A 20,432-nucleotide genomic window follows, 5' to 3' on the forward strand; every position below is an offset into this window, starting at 1 on the left:
GAAATGACGTTTATGTTGATCTCTATTCCAATTTTCTTTGCAGGTTCCGGACCCTCGGAACCGAGGTGATGCAAAACGTTTTTTTGTTGTGTGTATTCAGTCAGATGTGATAAGATTTGAAAGTAGTGCACAGATTGGCAACTTGAATTAAATATTGAGGAATTTAAGATTATGCAATTCGCAAACTGAAAAAATGTAGTATCCTATAACCACAGTATCAAGAGACAGTTGGAATAGGTAAACGCATACAGACCCCAGGGTGTGCCATTTTGTAGGAATATGTCCATTAAACAAGCAAACAATTCACCCTCATCTGCGAATAACTTCAGGGAATGCTGACCGATAACATTGAAAACCACCGATATCTTGACAAGTAACAGTTACTGTCATTTTAGAGCCTTATCTAGTTCGTGCTTTGAAAATGACAGGGGTTTACATGTGGAAATATCGTACTCCTGACAAACTTATCCAGCTGCATTCTCGCGTATTATTAGAGCATACAACATGGGGGGAGAAGCTGAACTTCTCCTTGAGCAAGATATTAAACATTATAGTCTGCATAATTCAAAGGATACAAAGTCCTAATCAAAAAGGCTAGGAAGTTATAATTATTTATGCAACTGATATGTTGACAAATACATTTTTTAAACCATGAGTCTTTAAAACTAAGAAATAATATCACTCGTACTTTGTTCCAAAGTCTACATCGTAATACCATCGTCGCTTCTATTTGAGTCTGTTTCCGAACAATCTGATTGTAAATTTACTATAACAGATTCAAGGCTCATATCCATCATCACTTCTCTCTCAAATTCTTCTTTCTGAAGCTTTTTAACATGCCGTGACAGACTGTGCCCACGCTACAGGCAGAATATTGTCTATGCACAAGCGATTCAGTGTATGTTATCTGGAATGTTTTTTTTTTTCTCCCATATAGCCTTAACCCTATGCCCAAGGTAATTCCATCAGACTAGTCTGACAGTAACACGTGGGTAATGCGTGATTCCATTCAGTTCAAAAAATTTCAAATGGCTCTGAGCACTATGGGACTTAACTTCTGAGGTCATCAGTCCCCTAGAACTTAGAACTACTTAAACCTAACTAACCTAAGGACATCATACACATATGCCCGAGGCAGGATTCGAACCTGCGACCGTAGCGGTCACGCGGTTCCAGACTGTAGCGCCTATAACCGCTCGGCCACCTCGGCCGGCGATTCCATTCAGTGCAAGAAAGTCAAGTTTGTACGTTCTGTCACGTGACTTACATAAATTAACGAGCTGCAAGAGATCGGCATGAGTCTGGTTTACACTGCGCTTAATACTTTATTTTTTAGCCAGGGAAAAATATCAAGTTTTCTGGTGTCTGTAATTGGTGTTTTCTCTTTTAACAGTTGAATTATAACTGGCAATGACCGACTTTGAAGCAAGGTATGGCAAGAACTGTGAATCATGTCAGGAAACTGACAGTGTTCATTTTCGAATGATAGTCACTGCTGTTTTTCTTACACGTACATACATGTTTACTCTCAGAAACAAAACCAGAAAAAGCTTCAGCAGGCGGAATAATTTTCTGAGAACCTATTCCTATGAGAACTTCAAAACCGCCAGTACCATCACTCATTTTCCAGCTGATCTTCATGGAATGATTCTAACTGACCCATGTTTCACCAAGTTAATTCACTGCTCAACTACATCCTTCTCTTGTATTGTAATCTTTATATGGGATGTAGTGCGTGCTCCACCTATGTCACTTTTTTGAGCTAAAGACTCTCTTCTTAACATATCTGTAACCAACGTCTTTTGAAATTCCTTACATTGACGAAGCGCTTACCATTGAAGCCAATTTTCTCCTGCATAACTTTAACGCGTTTTTGCGGTGTCAGGCACTCATCTTTCACATGGAGCACTTTAAAACATCGTTGTTAAAACCATCCATTTGTGTTACAGTTTCCCCGCAGTTCCAATGTTTTCTAGCTGACACGAAACCAACTTTAACTACGGTTCCTACAGCTCAGACACTTTCGTTTACAATTCGCCTTACAGTTCTCTTGCCGACACTACATGGTTCTGGAGCCCATTCTTGTGTCAACAGTAGGAGACCTTTCAAACTCACGTTTGAAAAAGTTATAAGTGCGGTAAATAATTCCACTCGCATGCTTGTGGAGCACTTAACATTTATTGCCGTCACCTGACTTTTTTTTAATCGCACTTAAACGTTTACAGATACACATACGCAGCTACATTGCTACAAAAAAAAAAAAAAAAAAAACAAAAAAAGGCCGTTGAATGAATAATGCTGTTGTCGCGAAATACGTCAACAGTGCAACATGTAGGAGCGAGATTCTCGCTGTGTAGTTGTAACTCGCTGTTAGCCGCTCGGAACGAGAATGAATATTATTGGCTGCCAGTAGAGGGAGATGCGCAGAACAGCTGAAAATTGGGCCATCTTCCTACACGACGCGGACTTTAGTTACCCCATGTCCAGCCTCCCCGCCGCTGGCTGGCTTGGAACACTGTTGATAAAGCATAGTAAGGGGGCCAGATTATTGCAGTGGTGACCCGGATTACTCCGCATCTGAGCGTGGCACTATGACCACTTCCTGACCCAACATTATCAAAAACGATGTCCTGCTGCAATAGGGCAGGGTCAATTGACCATAATTACTGCCCGCCTTTGCAATACAGTGTCTGTTATAGCTTGCAGCCAGCTCTGAGAGGTAACCCCCGACAGTCATCGATGTGATTTGGGTCATCCAGGCACTGCTACTAGATGCTTCCTCTACTAGCTGTGGAATTACGGGCTGCACCTGGTCCTGACACCACCAGGAGCCCGACTGCATGTTGCCAAGGTTGCTTCGAGTGACACCGTAGGAGTGGGGGGAAAGCCAGGATATTTTTGAATTTCTCACAAAAATTTGAATTTTGCGCAAATTTAATACGTAGGGAAAGTGGCATGTTTGAGGTTTTTGATCAAATGAAACACAGTTAGAGAGATAAATACTCATTTATTTTCACTGTTTTTTTTTTTTTTTTTTTTTTTTTTTTTTTTTTTTTTTTTTTTTTGTCTGAGGTAATAGGGCACACAAACAAATGTGAATATGCTCGTAATTCTCTAGCAACATTAGGTAGTCATGATGCAGATGCATCATACATGCTGTGTACTGCAGCGCAGGACACATCGAAATTCGTGACAAATATTTCCTCTGAAGTATACTTTGTGTGTGCGTGCAGTACATTTCCAATAACTTCATATACATATGAGCACCATTCGACCTGCTCATACACCACACTCTGGATGACTGAGCTACCTTGAATGTAGATTCCTGAAAATGAATGCATTGTTTGTAATTCTTATCGTTGCACATTTTTTCTGTTCTTAGATAGCTCCAACACATATTCTATGACAACCAAGTAACACTGAAGGCATTTGAGCATTGAACATAGCAGTTGTTTGTGTTGAATTCTGATGTAACTGATACCATTCATAGTCTGAAAGCTCTACTTTTATGCCACGAAATCGCGGATTTTCAAAAATTTAACTAATGATCTTAGGAGATGCCTACAACTACACATTTACTATTTTTCTCATTCAACTTGTACACTGCAGCAAATAACACCACTTTCACAGCTGCATTAAATCATGGCAATGGCTTGACGAGTAGTGCAGACATTGGCGATAGTGGCAACTCGAGCTCTGGAAACAGTTCCACCTACTGAATTGATTTCTGCTTCGATCTGTCAGGTGCACTAAGCAATGCTGGTGTCTCGACAATTGGTATGTATGTTGGATGTATTGGAAACTTGAAGTCTGGAATAAATTCTGTGTCTTGCTCGGATATATCAGTCACCGTATCATGCTGGCTCCCTACGTCTTAGCAACAGGTACGAGTTGTTACCCTTGTGTTGATGATAGCTCTGAGCCAGCACGGGATGCCTCTCCTGTTGGGCCAGCGGTCGATTTTCCTGTCCTGTCCGGACAAGTACAGAGGGTGGGTATGCTAGTCATTGGGAGCTCCTATGTTAGGCAGGTGATGGTGCCCCTCAGGGAGATAATAGGCAAGGCAGGAAAGAATTCCAGTGTGCGTTCAGTATGTTTGCCGGGAGGTCTCATCCGTGATGAGGAGGAGGCCCTGCAGGCGGCTAACGAGCGCACTGGGTGCAACCGGCTGCATGTAGTGGCACATGTCGGCACGAAAGACGCCTACCGCATGGGTTCTGAAGCCACCCTCGGCTCCTTTCAGCTGCTGCCAGACTTGGTGAAGGCAACTAGCAACGGACGCGGGTTGCAGGCTAAGCTGTCTATTTGTAGCATCGTAACCAGGATTGGTCGCGGTCATCTGGTTTGGAGCAGCAACCGGCTCTGCGGCGGTATCGGATGCGAATTTCTCGTCTTCCGCTATCGGGTGCAGAATTGGAGGGTTCCCGTTAATAGGTCAGGCGTGCACTACACGCAGAAAGTGGCTACTAGGGTAGCGGAGTACGGGTGGCGTGCACATGGGGCTTTTTTGGGTTAGAGGACTCCTCCCTTGGGAGCAAAGACGATTTGCCTGTTAAATCAGCCACAGCGACATCAGAGAATCTTGATCCTCGCAGATCAGACTTAGAAAAGATTAATATGATTTTAGTAAATTGAAGGAGCATCCAAGGAAAGGTCCCAGAATTAGTATCGCTTACTGACGGTTATAACGCACAGATAGTATTGGGAACAGAAAGCTGGTTGAAACCAGACGTCTTTGACAACGAAATCCTAAGTTCAGACTGGAATGTTTATCGTAAGAATAGGTTAGTCGGCAATGGTGGCGACGTGTTTATTGCAGCAAAAAATTGGATAAATTCTAGCGAGTTTATCACGGATTCCGAATGTGAATTAATCTGGATGAAACTGAGTATCAAAGAACGGTCAAATATGGTGATCGGATGCTTTTATAGACCACTTGGGTTAGGATCTGTAGTCATAGAGCGCTTGAGACAAAACTTATAGAATATTATTAGTAATTTTCCTGATCATGCCGTTGTAATAGGGGTGACTTCAACTTGCCAGGTATAGATTGGGAGAGTTATGCCGTCAAAACTGGTGCCATCAAAACTGGTGCCACAGATAGGGAATCGTGTGGCATTGTTCTCGATGTCTTGTCCGAAAATTACCTTGAGCAGATAGTTAGAGAACCAACCCGTGAGGATAACGTCTTAGACCTCCTGGTAACAAATAGGACTGAACTTATCGAATCAGTTAACATAGAGGAAGGTATCAGTGATCACAAGGCTGTGACAACATCTATGACGACGGGTCCTACAAGGCATGTGAAGAAAGGAAGGAAGATATATTTGCTCAGCAAGGATGACAGGCTACAAATTTCAGAATATCTCAGCAGTCAGCATCAAATGTTCGGCAATGAGAACGAAGATGTGGAGAACAAATGGAAAAAATTCAAAGGCATTATTCAATACGCTCTAGACAAATATGTTCAAAGTAAGGTTTTAAGGGATGGGAAAGATCCACCATGGTTTAACAGCAGTGTTAGAAAAGCGCTACATAAACAAACAGCACTTCATCTCAGATTCAAGAGAAGTAAAAACCAAGCTGACAAACAGAAGTTGAACGAAGCGAAAATGAGCATGAGGAGATCAGTGAGGGAGAATGGTTCAATGACTTCGAAAGTAAGATGTGGTCAACCGACCTGAGTAAAAAACGTAAGAGATTTTGGTCGTATGTAAAATCAGTAAGTGGGTCAAAATCATCTATTCATTCTCTCTGCGACCACACCGGCGCCTAAACAGAAGATAACAGAGAGAAGGCCGACATACTGAATTCGGTCTTCCGAAGTTGTTTCACCGCGGAAGATCGTAACTCTGTCCCTCCTTTCAATCGTCGTACGAACGTCGAAATGGCAAATATTGAGATAACCGATCGAGAATTGAAAAAAAAAAAAGCTACAACCGCTTAGTCGTAGTGGAAAGGCTTCATGAACAGATGAGATACCTATAAGATTCTATAAAGATTAAGCGAAAGAACTTGCTCCTCTTCTAGCAGTAATTTATCGTAGATCGCTTGAGCAACGAAAGGTACCTAATGACTGGTAAAAAGAACAGGTCATTTTCAATTTTAAGAAAGGCCGTAAGACAGATCCACTTAATTATAGACCTATATCGTTGACGTCAATCTGTTGTAGAATTATGGAACAGGTTTTATGCTCAAGAATTATGACGTTTTTGGAAAAATGAACATCTGTTCCATAAGAATCAACATGAATTCCGCAAACAGAGATCCTACGAAACTCAGCTCGCTCTGTTCCTCCATGAGACGCACGCGCAGTGTGTCGGCCGGAGTGGGCGAGCGGTTCTAGGCGCTACAGTCTGGAACCGCGCGACCGCTAAGGTCGCAGGTGCGAATCCTGCCTCGGGCATGGATGTGTGTGATGCTCTTAGGTTAGTTAGGTTTAAGTAGTTCTAAGTTCTAGGGGGCTGATGACCTCGGAAGTTAAGTCCCATAGTGCTCAGAGCCACTTGAACAGCGCAGTGGACAACGGCGCTCAGGTTGGTGCCGTGTTCCTTGATTTCAGTAAGGCTTTTGACACCGTCCCGCAATGCCGTTTAATGAAAAAAATACGAGCTGGCGGAGTATCGGAGCATACCTGCGATTGGATTCAAGACTTCCTAGCAGACAGAACTCAACACGTCGCTCTTAACGAAACTAAATCTACAGATGTAAAGGTTATTCCGGAGTACTACAGGGAAGTGTGATAGGAACCGTTGCTGTTTACAATATATATAAATGATCTAGCAGAAAACGTCGGATGCTCTTTAAGGCTATTCGCAGATGATGCAGTTGTCTATACCAAAGTAGCAACGCCGGAAGGTAGTAAGAATTTGCAGAACGACCTGCAGAGTGTTGATGAATGGTGCAGACTCTAGCAGTTGACTCTGAACGTAGTCATTTGACATCGTGAGAGAGCAGAATGGGACGCTCCGCAAAACTCACCGACTTTGAACGTGGTCAGCTGATTGGGTGTCACTTGTGTCATACGTCTGTCTGCTAGATTTCCACACTCCTAAACATCCCTAGTCCACTGTTTCCGATGTGACAGTGAAGTGGAATCGTGAAGTAACATGTACAGCACAAAAGCGTACAGGCCAACCTCGTCTGTTGACTGACAGAGGCTGCCGACAGTTGAAGACGGTTGTAATGTGTAATAGCCAGACATCTATCCAGATCATCACACAAGAATTCCAAACTCCATTAGGGTCCACTGCAAATACTAAGACAGTTAGGCGGAAGGTGAGAAAACCTGGATTTCATGGTCGAGCGCCTGCTCATAAGTCACAGTCACGCTGGTAAATACCAAAAGACGCCTCGCTTGGTGCAAGGAGCGTAAACATTGGACGATTGAACAGTGGGAAAACGTTGTGTGGGGGACGAATGTGGCGATCTGATGGCAGGGTGTGGGTATGGCGAATGCTCTGTGAACGTGATCTGCCAGCGGGTGTAGTGCCAACCATAAAATTCGGAGGCGGTTGTGTAATGGTGTGGTCGAGTTTTTCTTGGAGGTGGCCTGCACCCTTTGTTGTTTTGCGTGCCACTATCACATCACAGGCCTACATTGCTATTTTAAGCACCATTTTGCTTCCCACTGTTGAAGAGCAAGTTGGGGATGGCGATTGCATTTTTCAACTCGAGCGAGCACCTGTTCATAATGCACGGCCTGTGGCGCAGTGGTTACACGACAGTAACATCCCTGTAATGGACTAGCCTGCACAGAGTCCTGAACTGAATCCCATAGAACACCTTTGGGATGTTTCGGAACGCCGACTTCGTGCCAGGCCTCACCGACCGACGTCGGTACCTCTCCTCAGTGCATCACTCCGTGAAGAATGGGATGCCATTCTCCAAGAAACCTTTCAGCACCTGGCTGAACGTATGCTTGCGAGAGTGGAAGCTGCCAACAAGGCTAAGGGTGGGCCAACTCCATACTGAATTCCAGCATAATCGATGGAGGGCGCCACGAACTTGTAAGTCATTTTTCAGCCACGTGCCCGGGTACTTTTGATCACATAGTGTAACAATGTAATCTACGGTACCTTAATAGCACTAAGTAGATAATTATCGGTCGTTTGAGATACAATTAGTCTCCGTATACTTACTGTCAAAATTAATGGCAGAGTGTAGGTTTGTTTACACGGAGATTGATTCATCTTACATGCAGAGAGTGCAGCTGTCTGTAGGCGTAACGACTAACAATTTCCGTAATATTATTAATCTGAAGGCTCGGTCTTGAATTCTTTTTAGTAAGTAAACAGGACAACAAAAGTCCTTTCTGTTGGGGCAAGTAAATTAAATATCCCCTTACCGTTTTTGCGTGCTTCCTCTAGTCCTCAGTCGTCAGAAATATAGGCTATCTGATTTCGGCACCCGCTTACTGACCTTCGCTATTCTACAATATCATAGCGAGGTTGCAACTCGAACTTCATTGTTGAATATAAGCGAGCAGCGTAGGCGGTAGCTGTGTGAACCACGTACACTGCTACCACATAAAACATGTTAAATACAGACGCCTGTTGAGTAGTGGTCGTTTCTGTAAGAAGCTGCTTGGTCGAAATTACACTACTGAAATAACACTGTACGCAGCGTGCCTTTAAAGAAGTGGCGTTCAATAAGTAACGCAACAATTTTTTTTAAATCTGAAAACAAGTTGATTTTATACAGTATACCAATACATCATGTTATTCCCTTCTATTCTGCAACAAAACCCTATTTTCCAACATAATCTCCGTTCAATACGACTGCTTTACGGCTTCTTACTAGGAGGTCCCGTAGGCCCACATGGTACCATTCTACTGGTGGTCGCAGAAGCCTACGTCTTGCGGCATCAGTCATCTCCCCATTATCCACGTACTGCTTCCTGCGGAGTACACCCCTCATTGGGCCAAAGAAATGGAAGCCGGAAGGTGTAGGATTGAGGCTGTAGGGTAGACGAGGAAGAACAGTCCACTGAAGTTTGTGAGCTCATCTCGGGTCCACAGCCTTGTGTGAGGTTTTGCGATCTCATGGAGAAACAGGAGTTCATTTGTATTTTGGTGGCGACGAACATGGTGAATTCGTTTCTTCAGTTTCGTAAGGGTAGCACAATACGCTTCAGAATTGATCCTTGTACTTTGAGGGAGAACATCAAACAGAATAACCCCTTCAGAGTCCCAGAAGACTTTGCTGGCTGAGGGTGCAGCTTTGAACTTTTTCTTCGGAGGGTAGGTGGTATGGCCTCATCAGGGGACCCGCCTTAACGTAGCACTGTCAGTGCGGGAGAGGAGGTTTGTGCGCTCTGGATCCAGAGGGCTATGCCCGCGGTAGCATAGCCACAAGCAGGGCCACCCATGCCGGGCAGGCCGATGGGGAGGAGCCAGACGAAGTGTGTCCCACAACGACCTGTCTCCTGTCCGATCCTATCCTAAGCCTATCCCTCTCCCCTATCATTCTTAACATCCTACACGATAGGGCAGGGAGGGCTCTAGAGGCGTGGTGAAGCCAGTCTCCCTAAGGGAGTAAACCCAATACAAATCACCTGCTGCCTTGCAGTTGGTAGAGGGATCTACAAAGGCTAAGGATGCTCTCCTGAACATGGAGCCAGCTACCCTGCGAGCTGTAAGGAGCTACCTCCCAAATGGTTGGGCGGAAGGTTAACAATCTCCCTCTGTAAAACATCAATTGTTGCGAATGCTAGCAAAGGAATAAGCCGGACAGATATTTCGATGACGACCCCAGCGAACAAAAAAATTACGAGAGATATGTACATATGAACATGGAATGTGCGGAGCCTACCATTAAAATAAGAAGACTGCGGTGGGCAGGGCACGTGGTCAGAATGGAAGAAGACAGAGCATGTAAGAGGATTTTTGATGGCAAGGCTGGAGGCACACGGCGGAGGGGACGCCCCAGAAAAAATGGTTCAAATGGCTCTGAGCACTAGGGGACTTAACATCTGTGGTCATCAGTCCCCTAGAACTTAGAACTACTTAAATCTAACTAACCTAAGGACATCACACACATCCATGCCCGAGGCAGGATTCGAACCTGCGACCGTAGCGGACGCCCCAGAAAGAGATGGGTGGATGGAGTTGAAGAAGACATGAAAAAGCTGGTTGTCAGAGGATGGAGACGGAAAGCCATGGATCGGATAGAATGGCAGGATATTGTGATGCAGGCCAAGGCCCTCCAAGGGCTGTAGAGCCGAGGAGTAGTAGTAATTGTAGTAGTAGTAGTAGTAGTAGTAGTAGTAGGTGGTATGGCGCCACTCTAAGAATTGCCATTTTTGTTTCCAGTTCGAAGTGACGAACGCATACTTCATCGTCTGAGACTATGTTCGACAAAAAATTGTCGAGATAACCTCGTAGTGCACGAGCAGTTCCGCACAGATGGCCCTTCGTTGCTCTTTATGGTCTTTTGTTAGGCGCACACATTTGAGTACATTAACTGGTGGACGAGTATGTCAGCGCTACCAACAGAGACGTTCAGTTGAGCAGCAAGATGTTTTACTGTGATCCGTCGATCACCTCGGACGAGTGTCCGCACGTTGCAACACTGCAGGCGTCACAGCTGTGTGTGGCCGGCCTGCACGCAGGAGATCGTTAAGTTTGTGTGACCTTGTTGCGATGATGACAGACTCATCGCCTAACGACTCAATGTGCTTTTGTTCACAGCCAGGTCTCTGTCGACATTCTGCATGCGCCTATGAGTATCTGCGATGATCTGGTTTTCCGCCAAAAGAACTCATTAACAGCTCTCTGCTTGGAACGCACCTCCGTTACAGACACCATTTTGAAGGCTACACATAGCACCGCCACGTGTCGGAACTGCTATGAAACTGTAGGGGCCGAAGCGGGAATACTCCACGAAGTCCCAGTATAGATTCCGCACTTTTTTTCAAGCGAAATTGGCCAAGAAAAATAAGAATTGTTTCATTACTTATTGAACGCCCCTTGTAGTTGCAGGCCGAAGGAAAGTTATCTTCTCCTAGGCGGAAGACAGGAACACGAGGGGTAGGAGAACTTCCATACCTCTCCATGTTAATTCTTAAACCGTGGTTCTATGTTTTTTTTTTCTTTCTTTCTTTTTCCAATTAATTTCTCCGCCTCCTTTGTGCCTGCCCCCTTTGCGGAGACCTACCTCGCCAAGCCCTCGGTAACGCCATAGATTTGAGTCGGTCGGGAAAGTGCGTTGGGATAGCTTAATTGAGCGAGCCGGCAAGTAGCCCCAGTTTATCACATATAGTCATCTGCCCAACTTTCCAGTTTCCCAATTTTCCCGGTAGTGTTTAACTTATGGAGTATTAATGTTCTAGTACTTTACGGTGCTTGAGTGTAAAAATCGCGACTTGGTAAAGAGGATCGATTTATGACTACTTTGTTATTGTAGACTATTTAGCCTTAACTGAGCAAGGGTCTTTATTTTCGATCACGCTACTACTGCGGAGTAATACTCGCATGGCATTAGATATCCCGTGTGAATTAAATTTCTGCCTCTGTGCTAAACGTGCGGTAGCTGATAGATGAACTGGCCCAAGACTTCGTGGGGAGGAAATTAGAGATACTTAATGGTGTTTATCTTAACTACTATTTTTAGAAATGTAATCACAGACTTTAGTCGTGCCATGTAGCCACAGCCGCGCAGAGTAAATAATGGAAAACTTCGTGGGCCACAGTTGCTGCGCAGCACAGTCGCCAGAAATCTCAGCGTGAGCACTTTTCACTGACCATAGCCATTGCTCAATATCCGCTGCCGACAAAAGGCACGGAAATAAATACGGAAACTTCTGGCGCTCCGGTTCTTTTTCTCCAAAACCACGTTAATGTGTGTGTGTGGGAAACAGGAATAAACTACATCGCGATACCACAAATGAGTATACAGCATGTGATGTAACTGTCGTAACTGGCCCTTTAATTACATAAAGCTAAGAAACACATTGCTGTCCTATACTTCAAAACAATGTTTATTTTATGAAGATCTTCCACTTCACAAAGGAATGGGCCAGTCTGACATGTTGATATCCGCCTAGTTTCTTTTCTTTTTTTTAATGCACAGGATGAATACACCGATAAATAAGTAGTGTCAAAATTTTTACAGGGATTGAACAAAAAGGTGGAAACGCCGCGAGAAATGCCTGCTTGAACATAAATGCAGATGCTAGCCAAGCCTATTGTATTTGTACCTGCGCCATGTCCTCGATACACTGCAAGTGTCAGTCGCGGTCAGAATAGCGTTCCGTGTGGTTTTGAGTGCATTATGTCGGAGCTAAGCGAATTCGAACGTGGGTAGCTTGTTGGTGCCCGTATGGTGGATGCTTCCATAATCAAGACAGCCGAAGCGTTTGATGTTTCAAGAGGCATCGTATGGAAGAATTACACTGAATGCGGGGAAAGTGGAGAAACATCGTCCGTTAACTCTCAGCATGGACAACAAGGGTCTATTAAGTGATCGTGACGGCAGGTCATTGAAAAGGATTGTGGCGGAAAATGAGGACGGCAGCTGCAAAATTCCCTGCACGACTGACTATCGTACTCGCGAACCCTGTCCGCAACAAAGCCACACGAAAGGAGCTTCATAACGAGGGAATTGCAAGAAGAGCTGCAAATTCCAAAACTACTTATCAGTGATGCGAATTCCCGAAACTAGAGAACTTTGTTCTGAAGCCGTAAAACCTGGACTTTGGGGCAACAGAAGAAAGTAATTTGATCGGATGAGTCTTGTTTCCAACTTCTGGTAGAGTTTACGTCCCAAGAGTGAAATATAATGGGTCTTTTGTGATGATTTGGGCAGCCATATCGTGGTATTCCACATACCTACGGTTACTGTGCGAGCGACTGTGACGAGAGAGCTGTAGTGCGGGAACCACACTGGAGTTTCAAGCACTTAGCCATGCCAAAAGTATCACCTATCATTGATTTTTTTTCGTATCGGCAATTAACCCTTAACTTACGAGACGACTTTTTTGTAACGAATACTAGAGATGTGATCTCTGGGACCCTAATGTTTCAGCTGAAATTAAGGGGATAAATCATTAGAAAATTTTCATCTGAATTATATAATTATTTCAGTTTTGTGTAAATACTCCTCGTTGATTTTATTGCACTGAATAAAGGTTGTAGGATTTTACTTCCTATCACATAAATTCACATACATTTGTACGTTTTTTTTTCATAACACAAAATCACATACTTCAGTGTTTTATTAACTAGTACACGTGAATAAACTGTTAAGAGACCTGAATTTTACATTCTGAAAAATTATAGCATCTCTCTAGCAAGTAAATTTTCACGTAAAAGTAAATTCCACAGTTTAAACTTCCAAATAGAAATTGGCCTTGGTAAATATAAAAAGAAAATCTCAAGATTCTTGTGTACCTAGATGCTTTATTCACATCCTCACTCACTCTGATAACATATCAGATAAAACAATAATGTCAAAAACTGAAAATAGTGATTCCTGTTTGAAAGCCAAAACTTTATGTTCCTTCCACTACCTTAAACAAAATGCTGTCTAATTAATGATGTAGTAACATCCTCTGATGTATTTACAAAAGTCAAAAACATATTAAAGCGTCAGGATGTTGGTTTTAATGGTAAATTATAAAACTTTAGTTTTTTGGTAATCTTGAATATTTCCCAAATTATTTCAAGCGTGGAACTGAAATTCATACAAAACTTAACCATTCTTATCCTGAAAGGCTTTATCAAATTTAATCACAACTGATGTACAGTAAAGACTTTAATTAATTCACAAGTTGGTGTGTAAATTAAACGATCTGCAAAGTGTATGCCCTTGGCTAGGCCTGCAATCAGCAAGTTAGCACTGAGACGACAGATGGCAGTTTCCCATTGGGATGACTGGATCTATGTCTGCCATCCACCATCTAACCCCCCCTTTCTTGCCACCATCACGGCTTGTGTTTGGTTGAAATGGAGTCAGAGTTTAGTTGCACCACCTTAGCAACGGGTGATGGATCTGAGCTTGCTCCTTTAATAATAATAATAATAATAATAATAATAATAATAATAATAAAGAAAAATGCTAAACACAATGTGGCGCTCATTGTACAAGAAGCCGTCAACAAATGGGACGCGTTTCTCATCGCGAAGCATGCCAGACGTGATGTTGGTTGTGGTTGCTGCAAGCTCTGAAACAACCTGCTACATTTCACGGAATAAGTTCCTCATCGTTATTTGCGACGTCAGAGCTCTCCAGCGGCATTTCCTGTTTGCATTTGGGGCGTTGACACCAAGTTTATTCATTAAAATAATCGTGCATAAAATAGTTATGTTACTTGTCGAAGAAGAGCAGAGAAAATCATGTGGAAGATTGTGGACTCGTTGAGGGCTTGAACTGCGAATTGCTGGTGGAGGAACACAACATAATGCTGTACAATTATTTGAGATACATACAAGTAGAAGTTTTTCATCAACTCAATTGAATCTTCATCCTATTTTCGGTTTTAAATTGAGTATAATTAAAGTGCACTCATGTTCCGAAAAAACACATGCGCAAAAACATGCTAGACGGCAATAGTGTTTGGGACGACGTCACTGGGGAGAGGAATGGGATCAGATAGCGTTTTCAGACGAATCCAGGTTCTGTCTGTTTGAAATGATGGCTGCATTATGATTCACCACAGACAGGGAGAGCGACAGCAAGGTGACTGCATTCGCACAAGACATACAGCGCCAACTCAAGGTCTTACCGGTATGGAGTGGGGTGCTGTTGGGTACAGCCACAAAGCACAGTGCACGTCCAGGGTACTGCGACAAGTGTGACCTACGTGAATGACATTTTGCAATCCGTAGTCATACCCTTTCTGCACAACACCCCAGACAGCATTTTTCAGGAAGACAATGTACACCCACATGTTGCTGTATGAACACAAGCCTTCTTAGTGTCACAGGATCTCATCTTTATTCCCTGGCCTGCCGTATCATCAGACTTGTCACCAACCAAAAATGTGTGGGATACGGTGAAACAATGGGTGCAGCACTGTGACCCAATGCCAAGCACCACAGATGAACTTTGGAACCAGCTGAATGCAGCATGGATGGCTATACCACAGGATGGCATTCGTGCCTTATATGCATTAATGCCATCATGGATGGAACATGATATCGTGGCCCAGGACGGACCCTGTGGCTACTAGGCAACAGGACACATGCTGAACTGAGGTGATCAAAATGCTAATCATTTCTGCAGAACATACTAATGTACATGTTCTGTGGATGTTAACGTTCCGTATCTAGTTGTTCAAGGTTTTCTGAACATGAGTGTATATATCTGTCATCATTTTGCACAAGCATACTATCCATATTCTTGAGGTTACATTGACTACCATCACTCTGAAATAACATACTTCAACGCATAATTGCAGGATCAAGATTCATTTCATAATTTCTTTAGAGTGGAAGAGGAGATGGAGATTTTTCAAAGCTTCTCACCATCATTGAAATGGATATTTACTGAAAAGATACAAAAATGAGCCCTCCATAATAAGCGCGTGCAACTTGTGTTTTCTTTCTGATAAGAGACTAGTAGTCACACTAAGATTTCTGGCCACTGGGGAAACATTCCAGTTGGTGGCCTTTGCAATGAGCTTTGAGGGAAATACATTATTACAGATAATACTTCTGTTAAACTAATAAGAAAGACCCAGAATCATTTAGGAAACTAAATGAATATATATATTTTATATATTTAAAAACAAAGATGATGTGACTTACCATACGAAAGCGCTGGCAGGTCGATAGAAACACAGACAGACACATACATACACACAAAATTCGAGCTTTCGCAACAAACTGTTGCCTCATCAGGAAAGAGGGAAGGAGAGGGAAAGACGAAAGGAAGTGGGTTTTAAGGGAGAGGGTAAGGAGTCATTCCAATCCCGGGAGCGGAAAGACTTACCTTAGGGGGAAAAAAGGACGGGTATACACTCGCGCGCACACACACACATATCCATCCACACATATACAGACACAAGCAGACATATTTAAAGACAAAGAGTTTGGCCTGCCTTACTACAGAGGGAACACATTCTTCAGGCCACTGGGCCACTGAACAACAAGAAGCATCCTTATCATCAACGAAGATCATCATGCCACAGTTGGTATTAGAATGTCTTTTTCTCTGAGTGTGAGATGCATTTCAGTGTTGAAACATGTGATGTACCAACAGATGAATAAATAATGTGCTGAACACATGTCCATATTTAAATCCATCATTTAGAAACAAAATTTTGCCAGTTGCTAATAATTTCTCCAGTACTTGTACTGTCATTCTCTGCAGATTCCACCAATCAATCAATGTAAATTGTAGCTTCGATAGATAAGAATTTAGAAACTGTGGCAACATCATTCTGCATGAATGATAGTCATGAAATTTTGATTAACACTTAAAAAATAAACTATATATATTTTTATTTGTTTGTAGATTCATGTCTGCTATCCTATGAAAGATCCCTGGGCTTGGTGCAGTTGCTTTGTACATCTGCCTCAACTAATGACATAATGTAAGTTTGTGCATCTCTATGGTAGCATCTTAGTATTGTCACAGCTCTGCAGACAATGATTGTTTTAGCTAGCAGCTGACTGCAGTTGGCAGGCAGGGATCATCCTTCATTGACTCTACCTAATACACATTAAAATCCTTTTGCCATAGCACCATAGGATGCCACTACAGGAGCGAAAACAAAATGGCATAACCTATCGGGAAAGTGGAGTACATACGAGTAAACCTGTAGATTAGACTTGACTTGCTGCTGTGTTTGTAACTGATGAAGGTTGTTACAATATGAGGATTAAATCAGCCCTCCACTACCAAACTTTTAGGATACTTTCACTAGGAGGGCTCAGGTAGGAGTGCAATGCCTAGGAGCCACATGGCTTCACTTTGAAGACCTTGAATTTAGTGGTAGAGCTAGTAAAAGTTTGGAGAAATATTTCTCAAGACTTTATTACTCTCACTCCTGTAGATTTTGAACTACAAGTGGAAAAAGAGGTGGTGAATAACTTGCACAAATTGTATTGTTGTGTTAGTGTAATCACTGTTTTGTGTGATTCCATAACTACATATTCTTCTTTTTTTTTGTAAGCTTCTGTGAATAAAAATCTTTTAAATACCAGTCATAATTCTTTTTTTTGTTTTCTACTGTCATGTTTTGCAAGGAAAATATCTACAAAAATTGGAGATAATAAAAATCATCAGTACCCATCATCCAAACATTTCCTAAAAACTGTGTAATCAATCAGTTTCTCCACAAGTGTTGTATGATACCGGCCATTGCTAAAAGAAAATGTCCCCTTAACCATCACCTTCAATAAACATAAAAATTGGATATTATTCTTTAAATAATATTCAAGCGTTTGACGATAACCTCCCTTCTCATCGTCAGAAAGAGACTGATACTGTGCTGTAATTTTATTTCTAACGGCCATTCCAGTTATATCACAGTGACTTAATACAAACGCCAAGAAATTTACATATTCTTTCAGAGGTTATATCAATGTGTGTGACCATAAGCATCTGCAAATTTGCAAAGGAGAACAAGAGGGTCTGTGTGCAGTGGCATTATATCATACGCCAATCCTCTTCAAGTGTAAGTGTATTATGATTTCTTCACTACAAACGTCAATAAGAGGTCTGTCTCTGTCTGCATTTTCAACCTGAGATGCTCTAATACCTGAACAGTCGATCAGTGGTGTATGGTGTTGATTCATGGCTCAATCATTTTATATCCTGGACCAGCTGTAGAGAAGAACCGGCAGATTGTGTGAATCAATTTGTCAGTGAGATACAAATTCACTGCAATATTGGATTCAATGCAAGTTATGTAGTATATCTACTAATTGAGCTGACTCGTAAAATATATATGGATTTGGTTGCAAATTTATTCCTCTGAGAAACCTAATAGCAGTACTATTGAGCCTCTCTGTCAACAGTTTGTTTCTTCTTACTTCTGTTTTAAGTGTATTTTCATTCACATTCAACTCAATACTTCATACAGAATGTTTTAAATATACATTTAAATCATCAATGTCATATGCACTGTGGGGTACTTTACAACTCAGCCACTTCCTAGATTTTGTTTCAGTCTGATGCTGTGGTATTAGAAATGGTGTTGTAAGCTTCCAGTCCAATAAATGCAATACTCCACTCCTGATTGCTTAATTCAACTGCTAAAAAAAAAATTCACATTTAGTGCTGGTTACTGCTCTTTTAAAGACAGAGCGTAAGAGATCGCTTCTGATGCTCAACTGAGAAACAGATGAGTAATGATTGTTTTTATATACAATTATTCTTCTTTGCAGCCATCAGGAGGAACATGAGACATAAATGTTCACACCGGTTGTTGTGTTGTTGTTGTTGTTGTTGTTGTGGTCTTCAGTCCTGAGACTGGTTTGATGCAGCTCTCCATGCTACTCTATCCTGCGCAAGCTTCTTCATCTCCCAGTACCTACTGCAACCTACATCCTTCTGAATCTGCTTAGTGTATTCATCTCTTGGTCTCCCCCTACGATTTTTACCCTCCACGCTGCCCTCCAATACTAAATTGGTGATCCCTTGATGCCTCAGAACATGTCCTACCATCCGATCCCTTCTTCTAGTCAAGTTGTGCCATAAACTCCTCTTCTCCCCAATCCTATTCAGTACCTCCTCATTAGTTATGTGATCTACCCATCTAATCTTCAGCATTCTTCTGTAGCACCACATTTCAAAAGCTTCTATTCTCTTCTTGTCCAAACTATTTACCATCCGTGTTTCACTTCCATACATGGCTACACTCCATACAAATACTTTCAGAAATGACTTCCTGACACTTAAATCTATACTCGATGTTAACAAATTTCTCTTCTTCAGAAACGCTTTCCTTGCCATTGCCAGTCTACATTTTATATCCTCTCTACTTCGACCATCATCAGTTATTTTGCTCCCCAAATAGCAAAACTCCTTTACTACTTTAAGTGCCTCATTTCCCAATCCAATACCCTCAACATCACCCGACTTAATTCGACTACATTCCATTATCCTCGTTTTGCTTTTGTTGATGTTCATCTTATACCCTCCCTTCAAGACACCATCCATTCCGTTCAACTGCTCTTCCAAGTCCTTTGCTGTCTCTGACAGAATTACAATGTCATCAGCGAACCTCAAAGTTTTTATTTCTTCTCCATGGATTTTAATACCTACTCCGAATTTTTCTTTTGTTTCCTTTACTGCTTGCTCAATATACAGATTGAATAACATCGGGGAGAGGCTACAACCCTGTCTCACTCCCTTCCCAACCACTGCTTCCCTTTCATGGCCCTCGAGTCTTATAACTGCCATCTGGTTTCTGTACAAATTGTAAATAGCCTTTCGCTCCCGGTATTTTACCCCTGCCACCTTTAGAAATTGAAAGAGAGTATTCCAGTCAACATTGCCAAAAGCTTTCTCTAAGTCTACAAATGCTAGAAACGTAGGTTTGCCTTTCCTTAATCTTTCTTCTAAGATAAGTCATAGTGTCAGTATTGTCTCACGTGTTCCAGTATTTCTACGGAATCCAAACTGATCTTCCCCGAGGTCGGCTTCTACTAGTTTTTCCATTCGTCTGTAAAGAATTCGTGTTAGTATTTTGCAGCTGTGGCTTATTAAACTGATTGTTCGGTAATTCTCACATCTGTCAACTCCTGCTTTCTTTGGGATTGGAATTATTATATTCTTCTTGAAGTCTGAGGGTATTTCGCCTGTTTCATACATCTTGCTCACCAGATGGTAGAGTTTTGTCAGGACTGGTTCTCCCAAGGCCGTCAGTAGTTCCAATGGAATGTTGTCTATGCTGGGGGCCTTGTTTCGACTCAGGCCTTTCAGTGCTCTGTCAAATTCTTCACACAGTATCGTATCTCCCATTTCACCTTCATCTACATCCTCTTCCATTTCCATTATATTGTCCTCAAGTACATCGCCCTTGTATAGACCCTCTATATACTCCTTCCACCTTTCTGCTTTCCCTTCTTTGCTTAGAACTGGGTTTCCATCTGAGCTCTTGATGTTCATACAAGTGGTTCTCTTATCTCCAAAGGTCTCTTTAATTTTCCTGTAGGCAGTATCTATCTTACCCCTAGTGAGATAAGCCTCTACATCCTTACATTTGTCCTCTAGCTATCCCCGCTTAGCCATTTTGCACTTCCTGTCGATATCATTTTTGAGACATTTGTATTCCTTTCTGGCTGCTTCATTTACTGCATTTTTATATTTTCTCCTTTCATCAATTAAATTCAATATTTCTTCTGTTACCCAAGGATTTCTACTAGCCCTCGTCTTTTTACCTACTTGATCCTGTGCTGCCTTCACTACTACATCCCTCAAAGCTACCCAATCTTCTTCTACTGTATTTCTTTCCCCCATTCCTGTCAATTGTTCCCTTA

The 20,432-nt window shown here is 42.3% G+C and overlaps 1 long non-coding RNA gene across 1 annotated transcript in view; it reads right to left on the reverse strand.

The window, feature by feature from the left end:
• Positions 1-3,073: 3,073 nt before the first annotated feature.
• LOC124613158 overlaps positions 3,074-20,432 on the reverse strand; it is a 46,362-nt gene continuing 29,003 nt past the window's right edge. The window contains exon 3 of the long non-coding RNA XR_006979612.1: positions 3,074-3,325. This is a non-coding gene — a long non-coding RNA (uncharacterized LOC124613158). The remainder of the gene's footprint in view (positions 3,326-20,432) is intronic.

This window comes from Schistocerca americana, chromosome 4 (genome assembly GCF_021461395.2).
Source record: "Schistocerca americana isolate TAMUIC-IGC-003095 chromosome 4, iqSchAmer2.1, whole genome shotgun sequence".
Lineage (NCBI taxonomy): Eukaryota > Metazoa > Arthropoda > Insecta > Orthoptera > Acrididae > Schistocerca > Schistocerca americana.